This window comes from Rosa rugosa, chromosome 2 (assembly GCF_958449725.1).
Source record: "Rosa rugosa chromosome 2, drRosRugo1.1, whole genome shotgun sequence".
Classification (NCBI taxonomy): domain Eukaryota; kingdom Viridiplantae; phylum Streptophyta; class Magnoliopsida; order Rosales; family Rosaceae; genus Rosa; species Rosa rugosa.
In genome coordinates, this window is record NC_084821.1 from 2425939 (window position 1) to 2436401 (window position 10463).

Consider the following 10463-nt stretch of genomic DNA (forward strand, 5'->3'; position numbering starts at 1 on the left):
AGAAGTTATGGCTAATCAAAGTTTTCAACTTTTAAACTCGCTGGAAATCTCATACAGCCATCACAACTTCAAAAATTCATATCTCCCTCATTTCTTATCCGTTTTCTACAAACTTTATATCAATTTGAAGCTTAGGACCTCTACTTGTGATCTGGAGAGTTTGAGAATTAATGGTAAAATACACAGAACGTAAAGACTTAAACACCAAAGGTCAGTAACAAAAATATCGGTTTCTGCACTGTTATGGTTCTTCACCATTTCTGGACTATATCCCTCTGATCTGGACTACATGACTTATTCCATTGAATTCCTTGTGAAAAACCCTTTGACATGGTGTACTCATTTGACTAATTCGGACTTGTGATGGACATCATAACACATTTTGAAGTTTGATGAACTTCAATGGATTTGGACATAAGAACTGAAATACTAACTATAATATAATTTTGTTAAATTCTGTATATTTACTTATTTAATGCTTGTACTTTATTATTTTACTTTATTTCAGTTATTTACAAGCTTATTAATTGTGTATATTTACTCATTTAATGCTTGTGCTTTAATATTTTACTTGATTTCAATTATGTATAAGCTTATTTATTTTATTATGTTGTTTACTAGTGAATTTACTTATTTGTGTTATACAATTATGTTACATATGTTTTCATATGAAATTATTCCTAAGTATATGTCTCTATATATATGTGTGTGTACATATACATATATATTACGATCTATAATTCATAAAGATTGTATTTTGAGGATTTGATTATGTTTGAAAAGTACAATTGTGAAGCCGGGTGATTAGTATTACCCCGTACTTAAGTGAATTACTGGTAAATGTGTTTTGGTGTTATGAGGAGTTAGCCTGGGCCCTAGTCCCTACAGATAGTGCACTATTATACTCATAGGAAGGAAGTAGCCGACCTTGGGTATACATACTTTGGGTATAGTACGTTGGACCCTAGTATGCTGCGGCTTACCCGTACTTTGGGTATAGTACGTTGGACCCTAGTACGTGGATTTATGATTCGTTACCAGTTAATCCGAAAATTCACTAAGAAGAGAAGTGTACTTATATTATTTCAATCAAATATATGTCTGCGATATATTATTAATATGTTACGATGCTAAGTGAAAAAGAGAATTGAGCATGCATTTCTTTGAGGTTACTTCACGTATTAATGCTGCAATATATTGTTGGTTCAATAAGGAGATGTGACTATATGATTTATTATAAACCATTCACACGGATGAATATATTTGTATATATGTGTGTGTGTATTGTGTGTATACATATACATATTTAAGAATTCGTATGAACATATAAATGGTTCCCGGTACATTTTTACTTGGTTATTCACTTTGATTTCCTATAAGACACATTAATATAAGAATGTATGTTGTGTACTTACTGGGCTTGTGTTGCTCATGATGCTACACCTTCTTGTTTTCAGGTAGCGATTAGACGCTTGGGGAAAATGGGGCGTTTCTCTAAATAAATGAATGTTTTATTTTCTACTGCTTTCTCAAAAGAAATAATGTAATATATTTTGTTCAGCTTTAGTATTGTAAAAATAATAATTTCAATTTCTAATAAAAGTATTATTCAGACTTATTTGCAAATTCTTTTACTTTAATCTATCCTTTGAGGAAGTTTTATTTGTAATAACCCACATCACAAATTCGGGTACCATATTTCAGTATAATATTGGTCTCGGGTTTGGGGTGTGACAGATTGGTATCAGAGCTTTCGTTCTCTTAAGTTTTGAAAAAAAAAAAAAAAAACCTTTATTTTTGTAAAACTTAACAAGAACGGGGAGGGTTATATTTATATGTGTATTGTTCAAGTTGTGTATAAATTCTTATTTATATATAGTCTTTGCATCTTGAAGTTTTAATCATATTAATATCATTAATATTTTAGTTTGAATTTTGTTACTTATGTATCTATTTATCAATGATCACTTAACAGTATGGATTATCGTTTAGTTTGAATTTTGTTACTTATGTATCTATTTATCAATGATCACTTAACAGTATGGATTATCGATACGTAGAAGCTTTGCGAAGTGATGTCCAATATGGGAATGAGTATTCGGAACTACATGCCAAGTCTAGGCAACTAGCATATAACATGTGTATTGACATCTCCCAAGACAACCCTGGCATTAACCTTGATGATAAGTACTACATGGCAACTTTATATGTTAATGAAGGAATTAATCTATACATGGAAGCTAGATGGATTTTAAGTAATCCCGAAAACATGATGATTCTACATGATGAGGCCATTGCAAATGGGATGCTTAGGACGAAAGATTGGGGACCACCCAATTACCAACAAGTAGCTCAATCTGAAGAGTCAGTAGAATCTCCTAGTGTTAAACATGTCAAAGATGTTGTTGCACCATCATCTTCTCATGTTCATACACATATTAGATCAAAGCCATACATGAGTGTTCGCCCCCATGTGTCTATTCCTTTTGGTTTTATGCCTACTCCTGGTTTAAATGACGGAATGGAGGAAACAGATACCTCTAGTCCTAATGTGGTCCTGGAGAAGGGTAGTTCTTAAAATAAGGGGAGACCCTAGAAATTTGTTGTTTGTATTTTCATTTCATGAAAAGATCGTTGTGTTTCAATAATGCTTGTAATCAAGTTGATGTTAGAAAATAGCTCTTAAAAGCCTTTTCTAACCATTGTGTAATTAGTTTTACTATAATTTATGTTTATAATAAAATATTTAAGAATATTTTGGTTTGGATTATAACCATATAGATCATTTTCTTTAAATTAGGACTATGGCCAATAGAAGAGATCCACCTGTCGATGCAGACAATTTTGTCGAAGCCTTCGCAAGAAGGATGGAGGCAAATCAAGTCGGTGGGAGGCTAGGACGGCTAGTAACATACATAAAGAGTCTAGGGGCAACGAAATTTACTGGAGGGAAACCTCACGAGGCTGAAGAGTGGATTTACAATCTGGAAATCCACTTTGAAATGATGGACTGTACCCAAGTAGAGCTACGAAGAGTGGCTACTTGTCTGTTAGAAGGAGATGCTCGTTTCTGGTGGGACACGGTCAAACGTGTCACACTTCCTGCAGCAATGGAACTCATGGAATGGGCTGTCTTCAAAGAGAAATTTCTGGAAAAATATTTTCCACAAGTTGAGAAAGACAAGAAAGAATTAGAGTTTATTCAACTTACCCAAGGAAAGATGACTGTGATTGAGTATGAGACTAAGTTCACTAAACTTTCTCGTTTTGCTCCACACATGGTAGATACCGATGACAAAAAGGCAAGACGATTCATTGGAGGACTGAACTCCAATATTCGAAGAATGGTCACTCAGCGTGGAATCACGTACGAAGAAGCTGTAGACAAAGCCTTAACTCAAGAAGAAGAGAATCAAAAGTACCGCATGGAGAAAGAGCGAGAGAATGGTTTCCGAGGAAAAAGAAGTCATCCAATGTCTAATCAGAGAAGCGGACAACCATGGAAGAAGCAGAAAGGGAGAGACTCATCAACTGAAAAAGGAAAGGAGGTGGCAAGAGGGCCAAATCGGTGTTTCAACTGTGGGGAAACGGGACACATGGCTAATGCTTGTCCAAAGCCACGTCGCATTCCAGGATCTTGTTTCAATTGTGGAAAGGTGGGACATTTCTCAAACCAGTGCAATGCACCGAGGCGAAACAATAACCCACCACCTCGTCCTGTCCAGCTAAATGCCATAGCTTGTGAGAACATCGTGATGGAAGGTACGCTGATAGCATATAGTACTCATGCTCATATACTATTTGACACTGGTGCATCCGATTCGCTTATATCTGCTGCATTTGTCACAACTTTGGGATTGACACCAACTGAGCATGATGAAATTTTAACAGTCTCAACACCATTAGAAAAATCTACCACCTTAACCAAAGTATGCAAATCATGTCCTATACATGTTCTAGATACAGAATTTCCCATGGACCTCATAGTCATAAACTTGAGGCGATTTGACATAATTCTAGGATTTGATTGGTTAAGCAAATATCATGCCCTCATAGGCTGTCGTGAGAAAACCATCACCTTCTGTATTCCTGGTCAACCCATTAGAAAAATTCAGTGTGACTTGCCCAAAAATTTCATACCTTCCAAACTTCTTGCCAATGTCGAATTAAAGAGTTCAAAAACTTTAATAGACCAAATCCCTGTGGTGAACTCTTTCAAAGACGTTTTTCAAGAAATCACTCATTTACCTCCAAGTCGAGAAATTGAATTCAGCATTGACCTTATACCTGAAGCCAGACCAATTTCTGTTACTCCCTATAGAATGGCACCAAAAGAATTGAAGGAGTTACAAACGCAAATCAAAGGATTGCTTGATCTCGGATTTATCCGGGCTAGCGCTTCTAGCTGGGGAGCACCTGTTTTGTTCGTGAAGAAGAAAGACGGATCTCTTCGACTATGCATCGACTATCGGCAACTAAACAAGGTGACTATCAAAAATAAGTATCCATTGCCGCGAATCGATGATTTGTTTGATCAACTACGGGGAGCTCGAATATTTTCAAAGATTGACTTGCGCTCTGGGTACCATCAACTTCTGGTCAAGAAGGATGATATCCATAAAACCGCATTTAACACACGGTATGGACAATATGAGTGGTTGGTGATGTCCTTTGGATTAACCAATGCACCAGCCATATTCATGGATTTGATGAACCGAGTGTTCAGTCCATTTCTGGATAAATTCATCATCGTCTTCATCGATGATATTTTGATTTATTCAAAAAGTGAAGCGGATCACACACAACACTTGGAGACTACCTTACAAGTGCTTAGGGAACACAAGTTATGTGCGAAACTTGAGAAGTGTGATTTCTGGCAACACCAAGTGAAGTTCTTAGGCCACGTAGTCTCTCAACTGGGGATAGCAATGGACCCTGCAAAGATTGAACCTGTGTTAGAATGGGAAGCTCCTACCACTCCAACTGAAGTACGAAGCTTTCTTGGCCTTGCTGGATATTACCGAAGGTTCATAGAAGGGTTTTCAAAACTTGCTCTCCCAATGACGAGGTTGACTCGAAAGAATGTGAAGTACATTTGGGATGACAATTGTGAACGAGCATTCCAAAAGCTGAAGGAAAGGTTGACAACAGCACCCATCCTCACCATCCCCGAAAGTGGAGTTCCTTTCATCATATATACTGATGCATCACATCAAGGGCTCGGTTGTGTACTCATGCAAAGTGGGAAGGTGGTAGCATACGCATCTCGACAATTGAAGGTGCATGAGAAGAACTATCCAACCCACGATCTTGAACTAGCAGCTGTAGTTTTTGCTTTGAAAATTTGGAGGCATTATTTGTATGGAGAACGATTCGATCTATTCTCCGACCACAAAAGTCTCAAGTACATTTTCTCCCAGAAGGATTTAAACATGCGACAACGAAGATGGATGGAGCTTATCAAGGACTATGACTTCACACTGCAATACCACCCAGGGAAAGCAAATGTGGTGGCTGACGCTTTGAGTAGAAAACCTCAATGTCACCTTGCCTCAATTATAAGAGATCATTGGAGCATGCTGGGAATTCTAATCGAATGCAATCTTACTCCTTCAGTGAACATGCATGGAGTTTTTATAGGGAATTTAGTGGTGCAACCCACTATAATTAGTCAAATCATCCAAGCACAAGGAAAAGATGAAGATCTCGTGAAACATGTTCAAGCAATGAAGGAGAAGCACCCTGAAGATTGGAGCACTCACACAGGAAGAGGAATGCAATTTAGGGGGAGGCTTTGCGTGCCAAATATTGCAACATTAAAAGAGGATATAATGCAGGAGGCACATCGTTCAAAATTTACAATCCACCCAGGAGGAATGAAGATGTATAAAGATCTGAAGAAAAATTATTGGTGGAACAACATGAAGAGAGACATTGCCGCATATGTCTCTAGGTGCCTTACATGTCAAATGGTGAAAGCGGAGCACTTGCGAAAGGGAGGATTATTACAACCTCTCAAGATTCCTGAATGGAAGTGGGAACACATCACGATGGACTTCGTCACAGGGTTACCAAGGACACAAAAGGCCAACGATGCAATTTGGGTCATTGTTGATCGCCTTACGAAGTCTGCACATTTCCTACCAATAAAAATAACAGATTCCATTGATGTCTTAAGTAAACTATACTTGAGAGAGGTTGTGCGACTACATGGAGTTCCTGTTTCAATAGTGTCTGATCGTGATGCCCGGTTCACATCAAGATTTTGGGTCAGCCTACAAACGGCAATGAAGACGAAGTTAAACATGAGCACCGCGTTCCACCCTCAAACTGACGGACAAACTGAGAGAGTCAATCAAGTAATAGAAGATATGCTTAGATCATGCATTTTGGATTTTGGAGGGAGTTGGGAGGATCACTTATATTTGATTGAGTTTGCTTACAACAATAGCTATCACTCAAGCATAGGGATGGCACCTTTTGAAGCTCTCTATGGAAGACCGTGTCGTACTCCAATATGTTGGGCGGAAGTTGGAGAAGCCATTCTTCCCGGACCTGATATAATTAAGCAATCTGCAGAGGTTATCACTTTAATTAAGGAACGTTTGAAAACTGCACAAAGTCGCCAGAAGAGTTATGCGGATCGACATAGGAGGAGGGTAGAATTTCAGGATGGAGATCGTGTCTTGCTGAAAGTCTCACCAATGAGAGGAGTTATTCGTTTCGGGAAAAAGATTGCCAAGTTGTCACCACGGTTTATTGGACCTTTCGAGATCATTGAGAAGGTTGGTGATTTAGCTTACCGACTAGATCTACCCCAAAACTTATCCAACGTGCACAACGTTTTTCATGTATCTATGCTACGGGAATACAAACCAGACAATTCCCATGTCATCGACCATAGTACCATAGAACTCTCAGAAGATGTCACATATGAGGAGGCACCGGTTCGCATCTTGAGTCGAGAAGTACGGAAACTCCGTACTAAGGAAATCCCACTAGTGAAGATACAATGGAATCGACACGATGAAAACGAGGCTTCGTGGGAGTTAGAATCAGAAATGAGGAAGAAACATCCACATTTGTTCATAGAACAAGGTACGTAAAAATTCGAGGACGAATTTTTTTTTAAGGTAGGTAGACTGTAATAACCCGAAAATTAGTGTCAACTATAGAGTACTATATTATTAGTTATATTCGAAATGTCTTACTTTGTTATTAAGCTCAAGACTCTCATCCATATTATTTTTATGATGCATGTCATTTTAGTACTAATTATTGATATTTTCTTTTTACCTTAAGAAAGCACTAAAGTTCTTTACTTATCAATTAGGTAAATGTGTATCTATATATATATATATATATATATATATATATATATATATAATTGGCAAAGCTGCTTTATGTTTTCTTTCTTTTACTACTCTTTTAATTTTACTCTTCCTTTTAATCATTTAACCTAACTAGTGGATTAGCCACTTGCATTACAATATTAGTCACTCACTTATCTTAGTGCTTAATTCTAGCCTATATATATCATTATGATCTGATCATACTCAACTTGAAGATCAAATGCAAAATTTGATCAAAAACTCCCTTAGTTGAAGAGAAAACCCAACTAAAAGTTCCTCACACAAATCCTTCATCCTATTTCCCTTAAGAAGTTTCCTTTTGTGAAAGAAGTCCAAAGTTTGATCACAAGACCTTCTGAGTTCCTTAAGTAAGTACATGAATACCTTCCTATATTCTTTTGTCTTTAAGATTTATCAAATTGCATAATCAATGATAAAATGGAAAAGGATCTGTTTTGCTGCAAACTCGTATTTTCGTATATAACAAATTCTGTTTTGTCAAAACTAATTACAGTATTAAATTCCTCATCAAAAGTTCTTTAATTTAGGCTTTTGAATCACTCAAAAAGGTTAAGAAATGAAGAAGTTATGGCTAATCAAAGTTTTCAACTTTTAAACTCGCTGGAAATCTCATACAGCCATCACAACTTCAAAAATTCATATCTCCCTCATTTCTTATCCGTTTTCTACAAACTTTATATCAATTTGAAGCTTAGGACCTCTACTTGTGATCTGGAGAGTTTGAGAATTAATGGTAAAATACACAGAACGTAAAGACTTAAACACCAAAGGTCAGTAACAAAAATATCGGTTTCTGCACTGTTATGGTTCTTCACCATTTCTGGACTATATCCCTCTGATCTGGACTACATGACTTATTCCATTGAATTCCTTGTGAAAAACCCTTTGACATGGTGTACTCATTTGACTAATTCGGACTTGTGATGGACATCATAACACATTTTGAAGTTTGATGAACTTCAATGGATTTGGACATAAGAACTGAAATACTAACTATAATATAATTTTGTTAAATTCTGTATATTTACTTATTTAATGCTTGTACTTTATTATTTTACTTTATTTCAGTTATTTACAAGCTTATTAATTGTGTATATTTACTCATTTAATGCTTGTGCTTTAATATTTTACTTGATTTCAATTATGTATAAGCTTATTTATTTTATTATGTTGTTTACTAGTGAATTTACTTATTTGTGTTATACAATTATGTTACATATGTTTTCATATGAAATTATTCCTAAGTATATGTCTCTATATATATGTGTGTGTACATATACATATATATTACGATCTATAATTCATAAAGATTGTATTTTGAGGATTTGATTATGTTTGAAAAGTACAATTGTGAAGCCGGGTGATTAGTATTACCCCGTACTTAAGTGAATTACTGGTAAATGTGTTTTGGTGTTATGAGGAGTTAGCCTGGGCCCTAGTCCCTACAGATAGTGCACTATTATACTCATAGGAAGGAAGTAGCCGACCTTGGGTATACATACTTTGGGTATAGTACGTTGGACCCTAGTATGCTGCGGCTTACCCGTACTTTGGGTATAGTACGTTGGACCCTAGTACGTGGATTTATGATTCGTTACCAGTTAATCCGAAAATTCACTAAGAAGAGAAGTGTACTTATATTATTTCAATCAAATATATGTCTGCGATATATTATTAATATGTTACGATGCTAAGTGAAAAAGAGAATTGAGCATGCATTTCTTTGAGGTTACTTCACGTATTAATGCTGCAATATATTGTTGGTTCAATAAGGAGATGTGACTATATGATTTATTATAAACCATTCACACGGATGAATATATTTGTATATATGTGTGTGTGTATTGTGTGTATACATATACATATTTAAGAATTCGTATGAACATATAAATGGTTCCCGGTACATTTTTACTTGGTTATTCACTTTGATTTCCTATAAGACACATTAATATAAGAATGTATGTTGTGTACTTACTGGGCTTGTGTTGCTCATGATGCTACACCTTCTTGTTTTCAGGTAGCGATTAGACGCTTGGGGAAAATGGGGCGTTTCTCTAAATAAATGAATGTTTTATTTTCTACTGCTTTCTCAAAAGAAATAATGTAATATATTTTGTTCAGCTTTAGTATTGTAAAAATAATAATTTCAATTTCTAATAAAAGTATTATTCAGACTTATTTGCAAATTCTTTTACTTTAATCTATCCTTTGAGGAAGTTTTATTTGTAATAACCCACATCACAAATTCGGGTACCATATTTCAGTATAATATTGGTCTCGGGTTTGGGGTGTGACAGCTGACCACACCTGTCCCGATGAGGAGGAATACGAGTTTATGCTAGTAGCCGGAATACTAACTCTTTGCTGCACCACAGTGAAGAAGCCCGTGATTTTGCCTTCTTTGGGGGGTACGACTCCATAATACCCTCCGTGTCTACTTCCAGATCACATGAAATTTCCAACTCCGGGGAACCCGAGGGGTCATAGTCACAACAAGTTTCTCGGCCATACATCGGTATGTGCGCAATCGTTTTCTTTTTGCTATTGCTATATTTTGCCATGACTGATAGTTTCTTAATTAACATGGTCCGTTAATATTTTGGTTGGTCTGTTTTATATGTACATGGAATGTAACCGACGATTTCATATTCATATTCATGATGCATCTCGTGAAATTGAAAGTGCCATTGATATCTTTTATGGGAAACCGAAATGTTTGTTTCAATTATGCTTAGACGCACATTGTCTGAGATACACCTATGACATGAAACCATGTCAGGTGTTGAATTTTGGATTCGTCAAATTAATTTTTGTTTTTTTATTTATTTTTTATATTTTTTTAATTTATTTTAGTTGTTGTATCCAAAGTGATATTTTTTTTCAAAACAAGCTTTGCACACAGTTAAAAGTCAGATACTTAGATTGAAATGGAAGTTGCAATCAACTTTCGGCATTTATAATGGCCTGTTAGGCACTTTCCGAATTTGATGACAATTTTTCCATAAATATCAGTCCTCGAGTAGGAAGTTGCGTTCGTAATTTGGAAGTTATCATGACCTGTTCGGCATATTCTGAAATTTGGCCAGTATT